Source organism: Pseudophryne corroboree, chromosome 2, assembly GCF_028390025.1.
Source record: "Pseudophryne corroboree isolate aPseCor3 chromosome 2, aPseCor3.hap2, whole genome shotgun sequence".
In the NCBI taxonomy this organism is placed as follows: domain Eukaryota; kingdom Metazoa; phylum Chordata; class Amphibia; order Anura; family Myobatrachidae; genus Pseudophryne; species Pseudophryne corroboree.
The window spans coordinates 590,926,736-590,950,115 of NC_086445.1; the positions used below are offsets into that span (position 1 = coordinate 590,926,736).

Genomic DNA, 23,380 nt, shown 5'->3' on the forward strand with positions numbered 1-23,380 from the left:
AAATGTCGACGTTTTCGGCTCCATCTGAGCCTTTGTCAAGACAGACAAAATCACATCAGGTAATCACCCAGCAGCCCATGATTACCTGATGTGATTTTGCCTGTCTTGACAAAGGCTCAGATGGAGCCGAAACGTCGACATTTTGCTGACATGCTGTCTTTCATCTCTACGTGAGATACACCAGTGAGGTACAATAAATCTATAATCATTAAGAAAGTGGTGAGTGCCTATACTCTTCTTGGATATATTTTGGACTACTTGAGAGCCCTTTATGGAGCACCGCCTATGATGTAATTTGCAGCAGTGAGTGTGGATTCATTGGATGGATAGTTATATATATATATATATATATATATTATATATATACACTGCGGATATATGTATCTATATATACACACACCAGAGGTTTGATTTATGACCTTTTCCTTTCCAGGACCAAAGCTGTGTGGCGGTGATGTCCTCTGCATTTTATGGTGGTCATTGTTGTCTGTATTACATGGCAATTGTAGCAATGCCCTTTGTATTTTATGGAAGTCACTTGGTGTACTGAATGGTGGTCACTGATGATTTTTGCATTATGTGACAGGTCACTGCAATGCTTTCTGCATCATATGGAGGTCATTGATTCTTTCTGTAGTATATGGCGGTCACTGCAATATTCTCTGCACCATCTTAAAGTCATATAGGTAGAGGGTGACTGACTACTATCTATTGGAGAAGGTGGGGGTGGGGGCGAGCTGAGTCTTTGACCCTGGTGACAAAAAGCCTAGCTGCCCACCCCAGCACTTGCCCTACAGCTCTGTCTCACCACCTATTCCGTTCTACCGCCATATTTACCATGGACCCATCAGCCCTGATGTTCATCATCCTCCTCGCCTGCTAAGCTAAGGTCTGTCTCGTATCCCTAGCAGTGAGAGCATGCATGTTGGAGGTGGGACAGAACTTATAAAAAAAAGGGCAAGCTCTTTGAAAGCCTGTTTGGCCCTCTTTGGATCCTTGGTGACAAGATATCAGGATCCAAAGGAGGTTGAATAGGCTGTCCAAGAGCTTGCACTTTTTAAGAAGACACCAAGTGTTATCAACATCCGTCCCTCAATGGTCATGACATCTATATGTATAAAAAAATAAGTTTTAAATGTGTTTTTATGTGGTTTTAGAATAAAACTGTAAATCAAGGAAAAGGCTCTGATTAGGCCAAATAGGAGGTCTATGGGCCTAATTCAGAACTGTTCGCAATAGCAAACTTTTTCTCTAAAGGGCAAAATCATGTGCACTGCAGGTGGGGCAGATGTAACAAGTACAGAGAGTTAGATTTGGGTGGGGTTTGTTCAAACTGAAATCTAAATTGCAGTGTAAAAATAAAGCAGCCAGCATTTACCCCACAGAGAAACAATATAACCCACCCAAATGTAACTCTCTATGCACATGTTATATCTGCCCCACCTGCAGTACACATGGTTTTGCCCATTAGAGAAAAATTTTGCTTTTGCGATTAGGTCTGAATTAGACCCTATATTCCTGAAAGGATCCCTACCTCTCTTTGATTACCTCGATGTGATGGCCACTGACGTCAGTGAGAGCAATCCTTAACGTTACAGATAATACACGACACCATGTAGTTAAGAATCACTCTGCGTTTATTGTTCATAACAATGGTATATAAGGCATCATTGTCTAGGGAGGGATTGGAATGTCCAGGGAGGGGTAGGCAAAAGTAAATACTTTATTGGTTTAACTTTACTGCATAGGAGGGATAAAACAGGCTACATGGGGGGGATGTAGGATACAGCCTAGTACTTCATCTAGGGGTGGTGATTTCACACAGTTCCCAACAAACTATGGGTGGAGCTATATTTATTTTATGCAATGCAAGCTAAATCCAAGGCAAAAGAAAAAGAAACAATATTTACACAATGCACAATGACAGAGGAGATTTAACCCTTCAATCCCCTCTTAGAATCATGATTGTTATACGACATGATTCTTCTGTAGAGCCCCCTTTTTGTTTCTCCAATTTTTTAGATATTGAACATAATCATCGGGGCCTTTGCTATCAGAGGAGGTGATGGGGCTAGTGGTAACATCATAATACATCAAGACTGTGTCAATACCTTTAGATGTGAGTTTCTTTCCACAGGGAATCACACAATAAACTATGAGACCTATAAAGATTAAAGTTATTATTATGAATATACTTATTTGCACAAGAGCCTGTTTCCAATTTTCAATCCACCCAAAATATTGGCTCCATGGGTTATCAACACCTGAATTTTTCTTAAGTTCTATGGATAAGGTTTCTAATTTGTTTATGGCTAAAGTAACCTTACCATTAGGACCAGTGTTGTCAGGAATATATGTACAACAGCCTTCCACCTTACTAATGTAAACACATGTACCGCCTTTTTCTGCTAGAATCATGTCAAGAGCCATTCTATTTTGGAAGGTCATTTGGGAAGTGGCTTCTAGCTGTTCAGCTATACCTTTAAGAGCATCTTTGGTATCATTAACAAATCTTTGTTGATTATAATATATATAATTAATCCAGGCTACGTTTTTATTTACAGTTACTATAGGAAACAATGATTCAAAACCCGCAGCCACCTCATCTCTAGCTTTGAACTCATTTGGAACACCTCTTGGGACCCCTATAGCATCAATGTATACGTGGGGGTCAAAGCTACCTCCTGGGAGTGCTCTTTTCTTTCGATTAGCAGGAGTATTAGAGGGAGGAGTGGGGTCATCGGTGATCATTAGGAGTGGCATTATGACTTTGGCCAGGGCACACTCACCATACCATGGTGTGTCTAATTTAGTTCTAAGCTTCATATCCCCACATATATAATAAATGTCACCTAGTGATCTAGTTTGGTTAACTAAAACAGTTGTTCTTTTATTTGCACAATACCCTGGTGGGAAGGTTTTTAAATTTCTACCTGTGGTAGTGTTAGATGTATAACAGGTATAGTTTCCAGGATATATGGTTATGGTGCTTCCTGGGTTGGGATTTTTTGACAATATGGGATATTCCCTTTTCCACATTTCGCACTGACTGTCATTTGTTTTGGTGTCATTAAAAAGGCTGAAAAAACAATTTTCCTGTTCTAGGGGTATATTAAGGGGCACTGTACCTAGGTGGGGCCTAGATTTGCCACAGACATAACAGTTACTTTTATTATGTTTGCTAGCACTATACTTCATCCATTCTAACCAGAAATTGATGTCAGAGAAACCAGTTTCAATAGCTAGGGTGTCTTTAAAGGTGGGATTGTTAACGGCCATCATATCCTTGAAGGTGGTTATATGAGGTTTCAAGAGGTTGGGGCGTGGTTTAGGGGGCTTGAGCTGGGCATACTTTTCATTGTTAAACATATCCTGTAACAAGAATGGTGTAAGGGATGGGTTTAAAAAAAAGGATTCACCTAGGACATAGGTGCCTGCATCAGTAGACTGGGGATGTTTTATGCTTAATATGAATTTACTATCACATCTGTTTTGTCTATGAAGGGTAAGACGGGTAAGCAGGGACTCACCATATTTGTCTTTTCTTGAGAGAGCCTCTTTGGGCTGGTATCCATAACTATGGCCAGAATTCCATCCCACTGATCCCCAATACGCACATTTATTTCCCCAATATTTACTAGTAACACAAATATAGGCTTCAGTGGGGGTATTACGTGTACCATACTGATCACACTGCCAGGCATAATGTTTGTTAAGACAGGGAGCAATGGTACAGAAATCTATTTTATAGGCGGCAACCTCAGTATTGGAGGAGTTATACCAAAATGTGTAGGTGCCGGATTTTTGTGTAATGTCTACTTCAGCTGTAGCTTGGCAAGTGAGGACCATTAGGATTATCAACATAGTCCCCAGGATAGAGGTAGGGGACAGGTTCCTCATCCTCCTCTGTTCTTCTGTCTTCGCTAGGTGGGAGGTCAGGGCTGTCTGCCCCCGTTTGTACCTCGCTGGAATCACTTGCTTCCCTCTCTAGGTCTGGTCTAGGAATCTTTTTCACTCGGGATGCATGGATCCAGGTGGGGCTTTCCTCTGTCAGGACTGCTGTTCTGGTTACTGCTACGACCTCTGTCTCTGGACCGTAGGTAAAGTCTCCTGGGCTCTTGTTCCTGGGGAGCACCTTCACCACGACTCTGTCTCCGACTTTAAAGGGGTGTGTAGGTTCCTGTGGATTCAAAGGGTTTTTACAAACAACCTCATGTTCAATTTCATTCAGTTTTGTTATCAGGGACCTGACATACTCTTCTCTGATAAGTTCTAGATCTCCCTCCTGTATTACTAATGGTTTCTTAGCCCAAGGTGTAGGGAAGGGCCTACCCATTAATATTTCAAAGGGGGAGTAACCCAAAGTCTTTTGTGGTGTCATTCTAATTTCTGCCAAGATAATGGGAAGGACTTGCTTCCATTTGTGGAAGGTGCCTCCTGTGGCCTTCCTAAGCTTGTCTTTGAGGGTCCTATTCATGCGTTCTACGACCCCTGAACTTTGCGGGTGATACGGGATGTGGAACTTCCATTCCACCTGCAGGGCCTTTACCAAGGCCTGTGTAATTTTTGCTGTAAAGGCGGAGCCTTTATCACTATTGATTTGCAATGGGCACCCCCATCTGGGGATGATTTCCTGAGTTAGGATCCTAGCAACTGTCTTTGCATCCTCAGATTTAGTGGGGAATACCTCTGGCCATCGAGAGAACATGTCTACAATGACCAGGGCATATTCCTGTTTACCAGTACCTGGGATATGGGTGAAGTCAATTTGCAGGTGTGTAAAGGGTGTGGTGGGGTATTCAAGATGCTGATGTTTTGCCTTGTCAGGGTTGTTGGGGTTGTTTCGCAGGCAAGTGATGCATCTACTGACATACTGATCTACTAATGACTTGGCATCCGTGACATAGAAATCATTACGTAAGAGTAAGGTAGTTGTTGCCTTACTGTGGTGTCCTATGCCATGGTAGTGGGCAATAAACAAGGGTGCACTGGACTGGGGTATACAAGGTTTCCCCTCTTTGCAGATTAATCCTGTTTTAGGATTCTTCTGCAAAACTGGGTAAGTCCAGTCAGCTAGGTCGGCATTGGAGGCTGAGGCCTGTAACTGGGTGATCAGGTAATGGTTGTCGAGAGCTGGGGGGGTCATGATGGTCATGTGGGCCTGAGTGATGGGCTGTGAGGCTGCATGTTTGGCAGCAGAGTCAGCAAGGGCATTTCCAAGGGAGACTGCATCCTTCCCCCCGGTGTGTGCCCTGCAATGGAGGATTGCAATGTCAGAGGGTAAGGTTATGGCATGCAGAAGGTCAGAGATGAGTTGGGCATGTGATATGCCTTTTCCATCAGCTCCAAGGAAACCACGGCGTTGCCAAATGACCCCATGGTCATGCACGACGCCGTACCCGTATTTGGAGTCAGTGTAGATGGTGACTGGTTTATTCCGGTAAAGGTGACAAGCCCTTGTGAGAGCAATGAGCTCTGCAGCCTGTGCTGACTGGTAAGGAATAGGCTGCGCTTCCAGAATAATGTCAGGGAGAGTGACAATAGCATAACCCGCTTGGTACGTGGTGTCATTGGGTCTGCTACAGGAACCATCTACAAAAATGACATCCGCGTCGGGGACAGGGACAGGGGACATGTCCAGTCTGGGGGATGTTTCTGACTCAATGGAGGCCGAGCAGTCATGGGGTTCAGGAGGGTGGTCTTCAGGACCTTTGAGCCCCAGTAGAGCGTTGAGAATGGGTGCAGGACCTGAAGAGTTGGTGGCATACTTAATGGTGAGTGAGGGGTTGTTCAAAAGGAGAACCTCATATCCACTAAGGCGCTGAGCTGACATGTGTTGTGTGTGTAACCCTTTTAAAATGGTTAGAACATCATGAGTGGTGTGAAGTATTGTTGTGTGGCCTAGGGTGAGTGTGGTGGCCATTTCAGTTACCATTGCACAGGCTGCAAGTGCCCTGAGGCAAGCAGGCATACCTTGCACAGTGACAGGCATTACTTTGGAAAAAAATGCCACTGGGCGCAACTTTCCTCCATGAAACTGTGTGAGCACCCCCGCCATGGTTTTACAATTGTCCCTTGCAAACAAATGAAAAGGTAGTACATAGTTGGGGAGGCCAAGTGCCGGACTTTTCATTAACATACACTTTAAGCTCTCATATGCAGTTAACATTTCCTGTGACCATTGTACAGTGTTAGGTTTGTCTTTCAGTGTGGCTTGTCTCAAGATGTTATCATAATAGGAACAATCAGATATCCACTGTCTGCAGTAATTTACCATACCCAGAAAAGACAGCAGTTCTCTCTGGGTAGTTGGGGTGACCAGGCCCAATACAGACTGAATGCGCTGTGGACTGACTTTCCTTTCCCCCTGAGTGAGCACAAAACCTAAGTAATCCACATGCTTCTTACACCATTGCATTTTTGTTTTGGACACCTTGTGTCCACATTCACAGAGCCAGTTTAACAGTGATATACCATCCTCCCGGCAGGCCTCCTCAGTTTGACTACAGAGCAGCAGATCATCTGCATACTGTAGCAGGACTGAACCATGGTGAGGTTGCCAGGGCCCCAATGTGGCCTGGAGTACAATGCTATACACAACAGGTGCGTCAATGTAGCCCTGGGGTAAACGACACCAGGTGAGTTGCTTGCCCTCAAAAGAAAATGCAAAAAGTAACTGTGTATGTGCATCCACTGGAATGCTAAAAAATGCATTTTTTAAATCAATCACAGAAAAAATTGCAGCATCTGCAGGGATAGCTGAAATGAGTGAGTTAATGTCAGGTACAATGGGTGCTATAGGCACAATGAGTTGGTTAATTGCCCTGAGGTCTTGTACAAACCTTACACTACCATCTGACTTAGCAACAGGGTTGACTGGTGTGCAGTAAGGTGAGATTATGTGTCTGAGAATGCCTTGTTGGAGAAACTGTTGTATCATTGGTCTAAGACCTTCAACCTTCTCTTGTGACAAGGGGTATTGCTTTTGATAGACAGGTTGTGTGTCAGGTTTCAGGGTTGCTCTATATGGTGTGCAAGGAATGAGGCCAGTGTCATAGGGACCCTCCGACCATAGAGCAGGGTTTACTTTGTCAAAATCAGGTGTAATGTCTGTTGCTTCCCACACCGGTAGGTGTGGGGACTCGACCTCCAGGCCACTGCTAGTGGGTGAAGGGAGAATGGAGATTTCGAGTTTGCTAAGAAGATCCCTTCCCAGAAGATTAATTGGACATTCAGGTATTACAGTGAAATTGTGTTTACCCATATACGTGCCTCCCGTGGTTCTGACACTAAGGGCATCTGTCAGGTAAGCATCTGTGGGTATCCCATTGATTCCCATTGAAGGAGCAGTCTTTTCCAAATGACCATCGTACAGGTCGACACACAAAACACTAGTAGTTGCCCCGCTATCCACCAGGAAAGGGATTGCTCTCTTTCCTATAATCAAGGTTAGTAGCGGTGGGTCCTTCCAGTGTCTGGTGAGTTGGGCAAAGGCTGGGATACCCTCCTCCGGGCCCCGTCAGTGGGAGGGATCCTGCCAGTCAACCCGGAATCGGACATGATCCTGAAAGGGGTTGTTGTGTGACTGTCGGGGATGATCCCGGGAGGGAGCCGGAGCTTGGGGCTGTCGGTGGTTTTGTGGGGGACAAGGGCAATCCCTTGCCCAGTGATCGTCCCTTCCACAGTTGAAGCAGGAGGTTTGTTTCCTGCTGGCAGAGTCAGGGGGGTGGGGTGGCCTGGCTTGTGGGTTTTGATATCGGGCTGGATTGCGGGGTGGGCCAGTAAAGTGCTGCTGGCGTCTATCTCCCCGGTTTCTCTGATTTTGGTAATTATGAGTTGGGGCATTCTGCAAGGGTTTTTTAACATCAAAGCATCCTGCAGCTTCCTTTTCATATAAGTGCTTTTCAAATTCCTTAATATTATCAGAGGTCCAGGAAGAAACAGCTTGCTTAACAGGGACCATAACAGATGGCAACAAGTTATTTACAAAGGTAGAAATTAGTAAATGGTCTGTATCTACAAGAGTAAGACCTGCATCTTCAGACCAACACTTTTTAAACCTCTTCCAAAACTCAGTGACAGTTTCAGTGGGCTTTTGTTTACATGCTACGGCAATAGGAAGAGAAGCTCGGGTTTTAAAAATCTCTTTCATATGGGTCTCAATTTCCTTCCACATCGCCTTTACACCATCCCCAGTATTGAGAGGGTAGCGAACGGCATCGTTAAGGATGGTAGGAGTGTTTATGGTGGGAATCTTTTTCCAATCCCACCCGTTGTAATGGTCTATAACCCCATCTATGATCAGCTTCATATCTTCTTGAGTATAGCTGCGTCCTGTGCAAGCCTTTTTCAAGTAAGCTATGCAGCCGTCAGGTGCAACAGTGGGTTTGGGACAGTTCTTAACAATTCTGTCTAAATCCTCTATTTCAATGGGTTTCTTTAACAACTGATCCCCTACTGTCATAAAGGGCAGGTGTGTAGCGACACCGCTGGCACCAGCACTGTTTTCAAGGAAACCAGTGCCGGATCGCGTTATGGAGGGGGTAAGAGGGTGGTTAATGACAACAGTTGAGTCAGCATTACGGCGGGAGGTGATTTGTTTGCTAGGAGTCTGGACTGTAGTTTCAAGCTGGGTTACATATATTTGATCATGGCCTGAGCGGCCACCACCTTCAGTAGGAATGTCAGGGTCGCTACCCACAACAGCTGCGTCAGGGGCACTAGGGGCGGGGGTGGTTACGCCTGTGTGGAGGGTACTGTCAGGGGGGGCTGTTTCTCCTTCAGAGCCTCCTGAGCCTCCTTCCCCTCCTCCTCCTCCCCCTCCTCCTTGCATTGGCATTCGTGACAAAGCAATTGCAGCTAAAAGATCTGTGTCCTTTAAGGAGGGATATAGGGGAGTGTAAGGCGGGGGAGAAGAATTTTTCAGAAACTTGTTGCTTCTAAATTCCTCAGCTTTATGCAGTCTGGAAGTTACAGATTTTATTCTACGCTGTTTCTGCTTGATATTCTTGTCATACCAATGAGGTGCTATCGTGAGCCATTGCTCTCCTCCAGCACGCATATATGTCATGTCCCATTGTGGGTCATGATCATACCATGGCCAGGCTTCCTTGTCTTCCAGACAAAGACCTTTGACCATGTCCATATAAAAGGGATAATTAATACCGTCACGGGGGAATGGACTGGGGCTGCCAACTTTCTCTGTCCATCCTGCTAAGTTATCCACCCAAGGGTTAACTAAATAATAATCTGTGGTGGAGTTACGGGCAACATACTCTTTACATGTCTCCCCTGGTAAAGGTGGAGGATAAATGACTGTTTTACTCTGACCCCCTCCCATAGTAAACAATACAATCTACACCAGCTTTCTACGCAATTTCCACAACAACTTACAACAACTGTCTATGCAATATCACAACAAAAATGCAGTTTAAAAAAAAACCTTCTATACAATTTCACAACAAAAAGACTTTCTATGCAATTTCACAACAAAAAAAAAATGCAATTTACAAAAACTTTCTATGCATGCATTAGCTAACACCAGTTAATTAGTCATTGACAATATCACAATATTATCTGTATAATGAGAACATGAAATCTTTTGACGGGTACGCTTACCTTCGTACAAGATGTCAGAAAAATACAGCGTTTTAAACAGGAAGCAAGAAAAGAGTTTTGAGTAAAGATATCTGGCAGACGAAAACTTACCAGCCGTCTGAACCAAATATAAGAACTTATCTCACTACAACATACAAGAATATATATATAGACGATCAGATCGAGGTATAGTCTACGTTATGTATAGACCCCAGGTCTATATATTTTTTTTTTTAAGTATCCCAGATACTAACGTCTTTGGAGAATTGCGCTTGGACTCCTGGTCCTTTCTCAGACGTATCTTTAAGTCCCAGACATTAAAGATTCTATGGTATCCCTGATACCTGTTTTATGTTTTTACATAAAACTTCGTAATATTAAGTCCCGGACTTAAATATTACCTTGTCACGTGTTCCCGGAACACTGACACGGATTCAGCTTCAGTGTATGACCGCAATCCTGTATGGCAAAGATAGACAATAAATTCTCTATTTTTTACCATTCAGGGACGATCACTGAATCCCGGACATAGAGCTCCCAGCTGAAAGGATCCCTACCTCTCTTTGATTACCTCGATGTGATGGCCACTGACGTCAGTGAGAGCAATCCTTAACGTTACAGATAATACACGACACCATGTAGTTAAGAATCACTCTGCGTTTATTGTTCATAACAATGGTATATAAGGCATCATTGTCTAGGGAGGGATTGGAATGTCCAGGAAAGGGTAGGCAAAAGTAAATACTTTATTGGTTTAACTTTACTGCATAGGAGGGATAAAACAGGCTACATGGGGGGGATGTAGGATACAGCCTAGTACTTCATCTAGGGGTGGTGATTTCACACAGTTCCCAACAAACTATGGGTGGAGCTATATTTATTTTATGCAATGCAAGCTAAATCCAAGGCAAAAGAAAAAGAAACAATATTTACACAATGCACAATGACAGAGGAGATTTAACCCTTCAATTCCTTACGTACATTGGGGGTAATTCTGAGTTGATCGCAGCAGGATTTTTGTTAGCAGTTGGGCAAAACCATGTGCACTGCAGGGGAGGCAGATATAACATGTGCAGCGAGAGTTAGATTTGGGTGTGGTGTGTTCAATCTGCAATCTAAATTGCAGTGTAAAAATAAAGCAGCCAATATTTACCCTGCACAGAAACAAAATAACCCACCCAAATCTAATTCTCTCTGCAGATGTTATATCTGCCTCCCCTGCAGTGCACATGGTTTTGCCCAACTGCTAACAAGAATCCTGCTGCGATCAACTCAGAATTACTCCCATTGTGCTATTTAATTGACTTTTCATCCTCACAACACTACATTGGTGTTTTTAAATATTAGATAAGGATTTGTCTATACGGCTTTGTCTTTATTTACTATATTTCATTTTTAATTGCTCTAATCTCTTAATTAGTAATAGTGCAATATTTAACTTGTTTCTAGCTACAAATTTTATTTGAGAATCCTACAGTACAGTACATATGTTTAATCTCTAATAGAACTTTACAACTGTTTTTTCCTTCTTAGAGCCATTGCCTCAAAGAGTTAACTACAAATGTATAAAAATGTGCAATTACTGTAACAACAAATGGTCCAGAGACTCACCTGTAGGTACAGTGAACAACTACACATCTTATAGTACATAGATTTATAAGTACAAGTAGTAGTTATTAGTGAGCCACTTTACTTTGATGTTTATATAATGTGATAGTATTAGGAATGTTAGGGACCCATGTGATGAAGTCACCTGATCGCGGTACATGTGTGTTAAGAACTTCAATTATACTCCATGTTAATTGTGAGGGTTTATTTCAATTATTCTTACTATCAGTGTTCCATACCTCCCAACTGTCCCGCGGTGGTGGTGGGGGCAGTTGGGAGGTTCCTTATCACTTGCTACTCTGCTCAGTTCAGAGCAGAGCCGCGGTGAATAGACGCTGTGCGCATGTGCACAGCGTCTATTCCAGTGAGGCAGAGGGACTGGGGGCATGGTCAGCAGCTCAGAAAGCAGTGGCCATGCTCCCACTGTGATGAAAATTGGAGGCATGACTCACAATCGCGTCATCCACGTGAGGCCACGCCCCTTTACAATATACCAAGCCCCCTTTTCGGCACCGCGCAGCTACGTCGCACCAGGAGTCCCTCCAGTACTCCAAATTTTGGGAGTTATGGTGCTCTTAGTGGCAAGAGTGTGCATCTGCATCTCTCTCCCTCCAGCATAGCATTAGAAGCCTCAGTATGATAGCATGGGTGTGGTATGGCTGGCCGATGGTCTCCTGACCGCCGGTCAGCATACCGACGCTGGGATTGCGAGCTTGCTGTGGTCGCCACGGGTTCTATTCCCAATCTATGGGTGTCGTGGACACCCAAGAGTGGAAATAGTCCCTGTTGGTCGGCATGCCGACCGTCTCGATAGTAAGGGCGTTTTTTTGGGGGAGGTTACATGAATACCATCCTGATAGCACCTCTCAATATCTTTAGCAATAGGCCGTGCAGTCTAGCCTCCCCCCTCCACCCCACCCCCCCACACACTTTTTTACTTTGATGTTCACTTGATTACACTGGTGAGGTGGGCCGACTGTAATAGGCAGGTCTGCTGACTTGGCAATTCCATACCCTGATCACCTAACTGAAAATAAAACTATCTAGCTTTGAAAGATCAGCCTGCTGTAAGTTTAACCATGTAACTTTACCTTGCTGTTCTGTATATATGTGTTTAACTTTCACTTGGATCCCATGGGCAGGAGCGGATCTAGGCAAGGGCAAGCAGGGCGGGCGTCTGGGGCGCTGCCGCAGTCAGTAGCAAACGCAGGATTTCTAGAACGGGGTTTTCAAATGGAATCCACAGTCTCCCACTCTGCAGAACACTGGAGCTACTGCGGGAGTCTGGGGGATCGGTAGAAGAACCTCGTAATGACACTGAACATTGATGTAAACACTAGGTGCTCTTCACACCGTCGTAAGGGGCTACGCCCTTTTAACCCTTGCACGTCCTTGGGGCATGCAATATTTGTATTATATGGAGTATTACCTCCAATCATAATTTTGTAAATGGTTAAATATTGCATGGACAAAGGGTGTGGGAAGCTTAAGGGGCTGGAGCCCCTTGCAACGGTGTGAACATCGCACGCAGGGCACGATGAATCACCTAGTAAGTGTTGTGGTTGGGGGAGTGGCAGGTGCGTGTGAGCTGCGGATGGGGGAGGGGTGTTGGGGGGTGGGGGAGGGACAGTTGCAGGGGTCCGTGGGTGGGGGAGGGAGTCCTGAACCACTGCGGGTGGGGTAAGGCCGGGTGCGGTGGTGCCGTGGGAGGGGGAGAGGCGCTTGCAGAGGGGCCGTGGATGGGGGAGGGGTTCTAGAGGTGCTGGGGGTGGGGGGGAGGGGGTATGTAGATGCTGTTGGTGGGGGAGGGGTAAGTGTGGGGGGCCGTGAATGAAGGAGCGGGTCTGGAGGTGCTGTCCGTGGGGGAGGTGCGGGTGCAGGGGGGGTGCATTTGGGGGAGGGGTGGGGCAGTGTAGGATGTGTTTGGCGGAGGGGTTGCAGAGGTGCTGTCGGTGGGGGAGGAGTGGTTGTGGGGTGCCGCAGATGGGGTCTGTAGATGCTGTGGGTGGGGGAGGGGTGGCTGCGGGTGGGCCATGGATGGGGGAGGGGGGCAGGAGGTGCTGTGGGTGGGCTGGGTGGTGGAGTGGGTGGGTGCAGAGGGGGTGCTGCAGGTGGGGGAGATAAGTGGGGGCCATGGATGGGGGATCGGTTTTGGAGGTGCTTCGGGTGGTGGAGCGTGGGGGTGCCGTGGGTGGGGGAGGGGCAGGTTGCGGATGGGGGAGGGGTTACGGAGGTGCTGCAGGTGGGAAAGGGGCAGGTACGGGGTTGCTGAGAGTGGGATAGGGGGTCGGGAGGTGCAGCGGGTGGGGGAGAAGTGGGGTTGATGTGAGTGGGGGAGTGGCAGGTGCGGGGGTGCTGCAGATGGGGGATGAGGTCCATAGGTGCTGTGGGTGGTGGAGTGGCAGGTGCGGTGGTGCCACAGTTTGGGTAGTGGGTCTGGAGACGCCACGGTTGGGGGAGGGGTGGCTGCGGGGTTTCCACGGTTGGGGGTCCTGTGGCACAACAGGTGCTGGGGCACCAGGGGTGTGGGAGGGGTGGGTGCAAGGGTACTGCAGGTGGGGGAGGGGCGGGTGTGGGGGTTCCGCGATGGGAGAGGGGTGGGCCCAGGGGTGTTGCGGGGGAGGGAGGGGTGAGCACGGGGGTGCCACATATGGGGGAGGGACGGATGTGGGGGGGGGGACTTAGGGGGCGGAATGTACTAACCTCTGCCGCCGCGATATCTGGCTTATTGCATGTGTTCTCCTTGGTAATAGGATTGCCGCCCGCTGCCCGTTGCTGTCCGTAGTTTTCTCCTCACTGCGCTTCCGCCTCATCACCGCCATGGTCACTCAGTCCGTCCTGAACTCTCCATAGCGGTTGATCAGCGCTGCGCTCCCCCTGTCAGTCGTGCATGCGCACTTGTCTTTGCTGTGTGCCATAACCAGTGTGCGCATGCGCGACTGACAGGGGGAGCGCAGTGCTGATTAACCGCTATGGAGAGTTCAGCGACAGTCCCCCCTCACACACACACTCAGACTGTAGATTACACACACACTCAGACTGCCTCCCCACACACACACATACTCCGACTGCAGTCAGATTAATATACACACACACTCACAGTATCCCCCGTCCCCTTCCCCCCTCCAGCTGCAGAACACACACAGTGACTGTAGATTATCCCTTCCCACACCCAGGAAGGCGCCTGTAGCAGTGGAAGGGTTAGTTTCACCTGCTTCCCTTGACATCATCCTGAGTCATAGAAGAGCCACCGCTACCGCCGCAGACGCCACTCCTGCGCCCGATCTCCCAGCTGTAAGTTGTAGCAGAGCAGGAAGCTGGCGCCGGGAATACGCAGCCTGGTCACCGCCACCTCCTCCTTCTCCTCCGTGGGCTGCTGTAGATGGGCTGCACGATAAGGGGGGGCGGGGTGCCGCTCTCACAGCACCGCATGCTGGGGCTGCACTTTCTCTCTGGCCTCTTAGCGGTCTGCATGATGGTTCCACAGGTGTTTTGGGACACCTGGACCTGTACCTCTGGCATCCAGCCTAGTGGTGAGAATAGATGGGCCCTTTTTGTTCGATACCCACTGAGTAGTGAAATTCGTCCTATGACCCAGGTCAGGCTTTGACAGCTTGGTGTCCTAGTTGTTATTTTGTTTTTATTTGTGATTTTATGTACCCAATAAACACCGTTTTTATTCACAAACGGTTGTGTGTTTTGGGAATCAAATTATTCGTGTGGGGAGAAAAAGAAAACGCTACGGGATTTGACCATATTCATTTCAAGTAAGCACACGTGTAAGCATGTTTGACATCTTAAGTTTGAATTACGTATACTGTATGTAAAGTTGTACAGGTATGAGAAATGTCCTTTTAGCCTGAGACACTCTTTGATTTGTGTTTCCCCGGAATATTGGCGTGGATTTGTGAGGAGACACTTGATAGTGTGGGAAGAATATTAAAGACCCGCTACATGAACGTACATCATGATTTTCTTCTGGTTGTATGAATAAGGTTCACTATGGTGTCAATCGGGGATGCATAAAGCAAAGATACCTTTATAAGCATAGGACCCTCTGTTTCATGTAAGCCCAAGAGTGAGCATCTATTTCTATTGATCAGTGCACGATTTTGGGTGACCCTATAATCTTCGAAGTTCACGGAATTAAAGAGTATCATCGGATCCTCTCTTATCCCCCTCTATCCAGACTTTTAAAATAAAAAACTATACTACACATTGGATTTCTTTGTGTGTTCTCTTTTTACATATGGTATCCATTTGGAGGAGACTGTCTCTAGGTTCTATTTAACGAAACAAGAAATTGGGACTTTTTGAAAAGTGTACATGGACCGTTCTCAAAAATAAGTATCTATTACCCTTCATTTGTTTGGCGCAGATTGAATATCACATTTTTGTTCTGTTCCTTATTTATTCCAGTTTTTATAACACTGGAAGATTTTCATTTGCTGCCTTCACTGTTCCAGCGCAGGTGTTTACTATTTTTTCTTTGCATGATGGTTCCACAGGCCCGAAGCCCTCATCACTCTTCCGCCGCTTGGACGGGTTGCTGCATGGCTCACAGCCAGCTCCTCACCCACTGAGTATCCTCACTCATCTGCCTGGCCAACTCAGTCTGTCTCAGAGGGGGGGAAATTTGTTGTCCTGCAGTAGTAGATTGGGCTAGCGGGGGGATGTCTAGGTACTCAGAACCCCCTTCTGAGTGCGCTAGTGACCACCCATCTCATAGATATTTGGCCAGATCTGTGACTCTGCCCAGCATTGTGACTCCGCCCAGCATTATACACACAGTCACTCTGGGCTATTATATAGGAGATTGGTCTTTTTATATACCTGCACCCCGCATCCCACACTCCGGCTGCAGCAAGCGCCATGGGCAATGTGGGCGCCCGCTGCAGCTGGCTCCATTGACAAACACTGGAGGACATAATTGACCTCCAGTGTCTGTGCGGCGCTGCTATCATGACGTCTCTCCCATAGAGAGGAGCTGGCGGCAGTCTGAGATGGAGCAGCAGTGGCAGCAGAGGTCGGGAAGCATGAGTGAGGCTAGTATTTTTTTTTTGTGTGTTTGCAAGCGGCGCTACAAGGGGGCACATCTAATGGGGGCATCTCTACTGGGGGCACATCTAAAGGGGCATAACTACAGGGGCATCTCAACTGGCGGCACATCTAATGGGGGCATCTCTACTGGGGGCACCTCTAAGGGGGCATAACTCCAGGGGCATCTCTACTGGAGGCATGTCTAATGGGGCATCTCTACTCGGGGCACATCTATAGGGGAAAAACTACAGGGGCATCTCTACTGGGGGCACATCTAATGGGGCAAATCTATAGGTGGGCATCTCTACTGGGGGCACATATAATGGAGGCAAATCTACTGGGGGCACATCTAAGGGGGCATCTCTACTGGGGGCACATCTACTGGGGGCAAATCTACAGAGGGCATAACTATGGGGGCACATCTATTGGGGGGCAAATCTACAGGGGGCACAACTACAGGGACCACACCCCTTCCCTATGAAGCCACGCCCAAATTTTTTAACGCGTGCTATTGGTGCGCACTAAACCTGTTTTGCCTGTCGGAGGAGGGGGGGGGGGGGCAAAGGAAACTTTCGCCCTGGGCGCCACAGGGTCTAGAACCGGCCCTGCCCATGGGTATGTAGTTAAACACATGTTAAGTGTGCAGCATGCACTGACATTACTGAGTGTTATCAGACCTGTAATTTACAGCACTATGGGCAAAAGACATTTCGGAGTATATTTACTAAACGTTGAGTTAATTTTTTAAAGTGATTTTGCAAATCGGGTATTTCAGGCAAAACCGACTGATAAATCAACCTGAAATCTGACTTTAGAACATCGACCTAGTTATCAATGTTTTAACAGTGTAACATACATTAAAAAAAAGAGATTTACTAATGGACAGTTTATATAACGATTAAAAACCGACCAAAAACCCAACGGCTAAAGTTTCCTGAACAACAGGCCTGCCTGTGGCATTTGTGTTTGGGGGAAGCACTGCACAATTCTTTTGTGTAAAAATCGTAATAAAAATTTTGTTGCTCCCCCTTACCAACCAAAAAAAAAAGTGTTACCAGCCCCGGGCTCATAAGCCAGTCCTGGTTCTAGAAATATGGTGGAAAGCACGCATAGGGGTCTACTCATATTTACATCAACCAGCACGAGGCTCAACCAGCTGGAGTATAATGCTAGGGACTCGCTTGATGGGGTCTCCCTGCCAAAACATTCTTTGCGAAGTCCGTGGGCTTAGGATATTGTGTTGTTGTTTTTTTTTTCCCAAGGCCCAGGATCCTACTGTAGAAGGAGACTGACCAACACTGTTGGCTAGGTGAGTATGTAGTGTGAGTGCGTGTTAATGTGTAATAAAATATTACAACATTAGGTGTGTGTGTGTGTGTGTGTGTGTGTGTGTGTGTGTGTGTGTGTGTGTGTGTGTATACTGTATTTTGTTATTCTTCTTCAGGGTCCATAGGTATCCCCAGGTGGAAACCAGGACAGGTACTGAACATCTAAGCTATTTAGAAGTTTCCAGGTTACACTGGACCCTTTCCCCTCATACCACGCCCACTGCTCAGGCTCTTCAGTTTTTGTTTGGTGCCAGTAGGAGCTGGTCACCGGATTAACAGTGGGGCTGCAGTCTGCATTCATCTTTTACATTTTTCTTTTTGTGCATGCAGCGCTAGGCAGTACTTGTGTGGCACCCCACTAAGAGTACCATTAGTTCATGTATATTTAGTTAAGGCAATAGTGTATACTGTGTCCTGTATTGCATGCTTAATATATATTGGTGACAGTGGGCAGTGTCAGCACCTCAAGGTCCCTGGCAGCAATGGAGGCTCATGGGAGAGGAGATAAAAGGGGCTGCACTGACAGTTAGTGGCAGTTGGTCCACAGTGAAGGGGAGCAGGACTATGCTTTAAGGTATCCCCTGGTCTCTGGTTACCTGTGGTACGGGGCTAGTGGCTGAATGTGCTGAAACCAGCAGTGGAGGTTTTCCGTTGGTGTCCCTGACAGGTGTGGTTGATGCAGCACCCTCCCTAAGGAGGCAGACCAGAGAGGCAGATATCTTCCCCAACAGGCAGGCCAAATGGCAGCAGAATCTAAGGAGAGGTGGTGAGCCTGAGCATTTCCCTCCCACAAGGCAGTCCATGGGCAGTAACAAAGTAGTTGAATGGGCTGCAGTAAGAGGGAGGTGTTTACCTCTCAGAGTGGTACCCACTTAAAGTGAATCTATCAGACCCTCTAAAATAAGTTCTGGGATTTATCTCCACTTACAGCCCAGCTGCCAGTGCTTCAGTTAAGTATATTTCCAAAGTAAACGCTGTGTAAGAGAAGCTACAGGGGACAGGACATTTACAGCTTGTAGTTTGTCCCTAATTACTGACAGCTGCAGTACTACAGTATATGAACACTGAATACTTACCTGTTCTCACAGCTGGAGAGTTTAAACTCATGGGGACGGGAACAGATGGTGGTTAAACACTTTTACAAACTAAGATTAACTGCATTGGAGCAGAGTATAACCTTTCATATGGGCACTAATTCAACCTAACTTTAGCCTGAATATCGAGGCCTAGATCGTGATAGCTTCATAATTATAACTGACAGCCCCAGGAGAGACTATAGTGATACAGTTGCATAGCAGACAGCTTAATTGCTAGCTAAGTGTATAGAGAAACTCATCTAAGAAATTTTCAAAACTGAGTAGAGAGGACATTCAGTACTTGCTACTATTGTCTGGACACTGGACGCTGTCTGGACTATTGTCTGGACGTACTATTGTCTGGACGCTGCGGTGCGAACGGGTCGGAACTGCGCATGCGCAGTGGCCGCATTGCGCAGGCACGTCGTTGGATGTCGCCGGGCAGCGACACTGCGTATGAAGAAAGCAGTTGCAGCGGCGAACGCAAGAAGATTGACAGGAGGAAGGCGTTCCGGGACGTCAATTCACTGTTTTCCAGGCGTGGAGCAGCAAACGCAGGCGTGTACAGGCGTTTGGAGGGCAGATGTCTGACGTCAATTCCGGGACCTTCATCGCTGGATCCATCGCACAGGGTAAGTAACTGCAGGGCTAGTCTTATTTTACACAAAACTTTTTTAGCATAGCAGGGCTGCACAAGCGATCGCAGCCCTGCTATGCTAAAATACCCTCCCCCATAGGCGGCGTCTAGTTGATCGCACGAGCAGCAAAAAGTTGCTATGTGCGATCAACTCAGAATGACCCCCTAAGTTGTAATGAGACCATTTCAAATAGTATACCATGTTATATAGTGTACTTTTACTTCAGTAACCTATCAATCTGGTTTTGCATGCAAAGATATGGTGTATAAAGTTTAACTTTATATGATGTAACCTATAGTTCTTAGTAATTCCAGATTTCAGATATTCGTTGATTGAAAATGCAGGAGACTATGGGCCTAATTCAGACCTGATCATAGCCCTCCAAAATTTTGCAGGGCTACAATCAGGAACACTCACATGCGGGGGGACACCCAGCACAGGGCTAGCCCGTCCCGCATGTCATCCCCCCCCCCCCCCGCGCAGAAGTGCAAAAGCATCGCACAGCAGCGATGCATTAGCACTTCTGGAGTAGCTACCGGTCAGAGCAGATTTGCATGCTGGCCGGGAGCTACTTGTAGCTGCAGCTGCATGTGACGTCATGCAGCCGATGCGGCCCGCCCCACGCACGGTCCGGCCACGCCTGCTTTGGCCGCACTGCGCCCACAAAACGGTGGCCAAACGCTGCTGTGCCACCCCCACCCGCCCAGCGACCGCCTCTGCCTGTCAGTCAGGCAGAGGCAATCGCTAGGTAAAGACACTTCTGACCTGTTCGCTGCGCTGCGATAAACGCCAGCGAGCGATCAGGTCAGAATGACTCCCTATAGACTTTGCAGAGTTCCTGATAAATAAATGTACAAGTTTTCTGCGTTTGCTAATTGAATGAAATTGTTAGTGACTGTATTGATTTTTAATACTCAGTAAGATGTTGATGTAATTATATTTATTCACACTTGTTTGTACTAATAAACCAAACTTCTTTGAAGATAACTGGAACAATTCCTGTCATGTGAAGAAAGTCATAACCACATTGCATCCATACTTACCTGGGTGTCACACTTGGGAAGCCAGCACTGCTGCTCCAACACCCCCATCAGAGCCGCAACTCCAGCCACAGTGAGGAACTTTTGGTGAGTCCCTGAAGCCTTCGCTAGCAGGGGCACACAGGACTACCCTGGTTTGTCCTTGGGGGACAGGTAAGGTGAGTTCCCGCTCTCGGGACCTGCTATCAGGGCAGTGCATACCTCTGGTCCCGGGAGACGGACCAGAGGTGCTGATGTGTACCCACACCCCAGTGATTGCCTACACTAGACCACCAGGGCACGTTACTGGTGCTGGGGACACTTTAATTATGGCCAGGGAACTGGTGGTTAACATCAGCTAGGGGAGGTCAGCGCTTCCCCAGTGGCCCCTCTCTCAGTCCAGGACACCATTCCACTGAGGTCTTCCTGTCCTAGGCTGCTCCTTCTCCACCCTCTTTCCTCACATAGATGCTGGGCAGCCACATTCAGCCATATAGCTTTCCCTTTTTCTCTCAGTAACCCTTAGATGCTGGTGTGTACAGGGTTCTGTTATCCACATTACAATATACTCTATTTGTGGATGCTTCTTGTCATATACCATATTGTGTTACACACTGTATGTTGCCATATTGTATGTACATTTCTCCTTGCAGTTATGTCTAACAAAGGTAACCTGTGGAACCTGTTCAGCAGGTTTATCACCTGAGGTTGTGTTACAAGACAGTCAGTGTACCTCTTGTTATGCACCCCCGGGCGAGTAAGCCCTCCTTCCCCCCTGTGCCAGCACAAGAGCCTTCTTTGGCTTCCTTTTCACATAAGCTGGCAAAAATTGCATATTTCAGCCCTGGCTCTAGCTCCCCCTATGGGTCTGACTCCACAATTACTACAACCAATTTATCAACCTATACCGTCCCACCTGTCTTTTTCTTTGTGCAGAGCCTCGCAGCCTCATCGGCTATTTTTCACCAAATGTTATGTTACAAGGCCTCCAGCTACTGCCACCAAGCGTACTGTGCCATTGTTACAGTCTACACCGCTCTCAGATTCTGAGGAATCTTCTGAATAAGTCCAATTCCACTCCAGCCTTGATTCTTGCAGGTGAAACAGATCAAATCCCAGACGATGGTCCTTGCTCGGGATGTTCAGATGTTCCTCTCGTGGTCACTGCAAATTTCCAACCTGGACAAGGGTCGTCTGTTCTGGATTCCACACTGGTTGCTTCTCACCACAGATGCCAGTCTCCAGGGGTGGGGAGCTGTCACAGGCAGTCACTCTTTTCAGGGCCAATGGCCCAGCAGAAATGGACCTTCTAATCAACGTCTTGGACTTTCGTACAGTTTACAGAACCCTCAGAACCTACTTCATGGATCTCCTCTTCAAGTACTGTCAGACAACGCCACGGCAGTAGCTTATCTCAAATGTCAGGGGGGCACTCGCAGTGCCTCCGCAATGGCAGAAGTGGCTCAGACTCTCACCTAGGCGGAATGCCATTTACCAGCCGCCTCTGCAGTGTTTATCCTGGGAGCTCTCAACTGGGAAGTAGACATCCTCAGTTGCCAGGATGTGCACACCGGAGAGTGTTCTCTACACCCAGAAGCCTTTTTTCTTCTGGTGGACAAATGGGGTCTTCCAGACGTGGACCTCATATCCTCCAGACACAACTACAAAGTACCCGTATACGGGTCCAGAATGAGGGATCCAGACGCAACCTTCGAGGGCACCTTAACAGTCTCATAGTCCTTCCGTCTGGCTTGTCTCTTCCCTCTGGTAGCTCTCCTTCCCAGAGTACTCCGCAAATCCAAAGAGGAAGGCGGCATGTTAATCTTAATTGCTCCAGCATGGCCCAGATGCCTTTGGTTCACGGATCTTTAGTGTCTCTTCATAGACGTGCCATATCCACTTCCTCTTCAACGAGACCTCTTGTCACAAGGTCCCTGTCTACACCTAGACCTAGCTCGTCTGTCTTTGAAGGCATGGCTCTTGACTCATCCATCTTGAGGAATAAAGGATTTTCCTGTTTTGTTATTCAAACTATGTTCAGAGCACGGAAACTAGTCTCAACTCGTATCTATTACAGCATATGGCACTCTTCTTGCAGTGGTGCGCTCACCGACGGTATGAGCGTGTTTCGGATTTCTAGACTCTTGGCATTTTTACAGGCTGGCCTTGACATCCTTTAGCCACAATGTCCACATTTCAGACTAGGAGCATTCCCTCCCTATTTCAACTGCTTTGGGACATCCCCAAGGGTATCCCTGTGGATACCTATGGATCCTGAAAAAGAAAATAAGAGTTATGGTAAAACTTACCTTCGTTAACTCTTTTTCTTTGAGATCCATAGGGTGCCCACCTTAACACACCTGGCTTCAATGGGTTACTATTCTCGGTTACCAATTCCCGTCTCCTGGTTGTGAGTGTGTTTTCTGTGTGTACTATCCTTCCTTCTCTCCTCTCCAGCTTCTGCCTTGAGCTTATCAACTAAAACTGAAGTGCCTGAGCTGTGGGTTGGGTATGAGGGGAGAAGGTCCAGTGCATCCTGGGAGCTCCTAAAAAGCTTAACTGTTTAGTACCTGTCCTGGTCTCTACCAGCATACCCCTCACCCCTCCGCAAGTTTATCCCTGTGGATCCTATGGACCTCAAAGCTTAAGAATCAACAAGGGTTAGTTTTACCATAACTCTTTTTTTATATTACTTTACAGGGGGACTATAGGTGCTAACGGGCCCTAACTGTCCTGGTTGGGAGCTGTAGTCCCACAATCAACCCCACACCCACTGGCACAGGGGTACAGAGTATAGGTCCGTGCTTCACCCTAGTCCTTGGGTGTCCTTTATTGGGGTTCCCTTACTTTCGGAGGATTCCCAACGCAGGGGTGATCAGTTTGGGGATGAGAATATTCTGGCAGAGGGGACTCCATCAAGTGTGTCTTCCTGCTGCAGCATTACACCCCTGTATTTCCAGAACCAGGACCGGCTCATGAGCCCTCTCTTCCTCCTTTTGTTACTCTCTTACATTATTTCCTATCTTTTATTTCTTCCCCCTCTTTTCTTATTTAATGCCTCTGTGTTTTAGTCT

At 47.1% G+C, this 23,380-nt stretch overlaps 1 long non-coding RNA gene across 1 annotated transcript in view; it reads right to left on the minus strand.

Annotated features, from left to right (window-relative positions):
• Positions 1-3,702: 3,702 nt before the first annotated feature.
• LOC135037841 (uncharacterized) overlaps positions 3,703-23,380 on the minus strand; it is a 51,134-nt gene continuing 31,456 nt past the window's right edge. The window contains exon 4 of the long non-coding RNA XR_010232314.1: positions 3,703-4,180. This is a non-coding gene — a long non-coding RNA (uncharacterized LOC135037841). The remainder of the gene's footprint in view (positions 4,181-23,380) is intronic.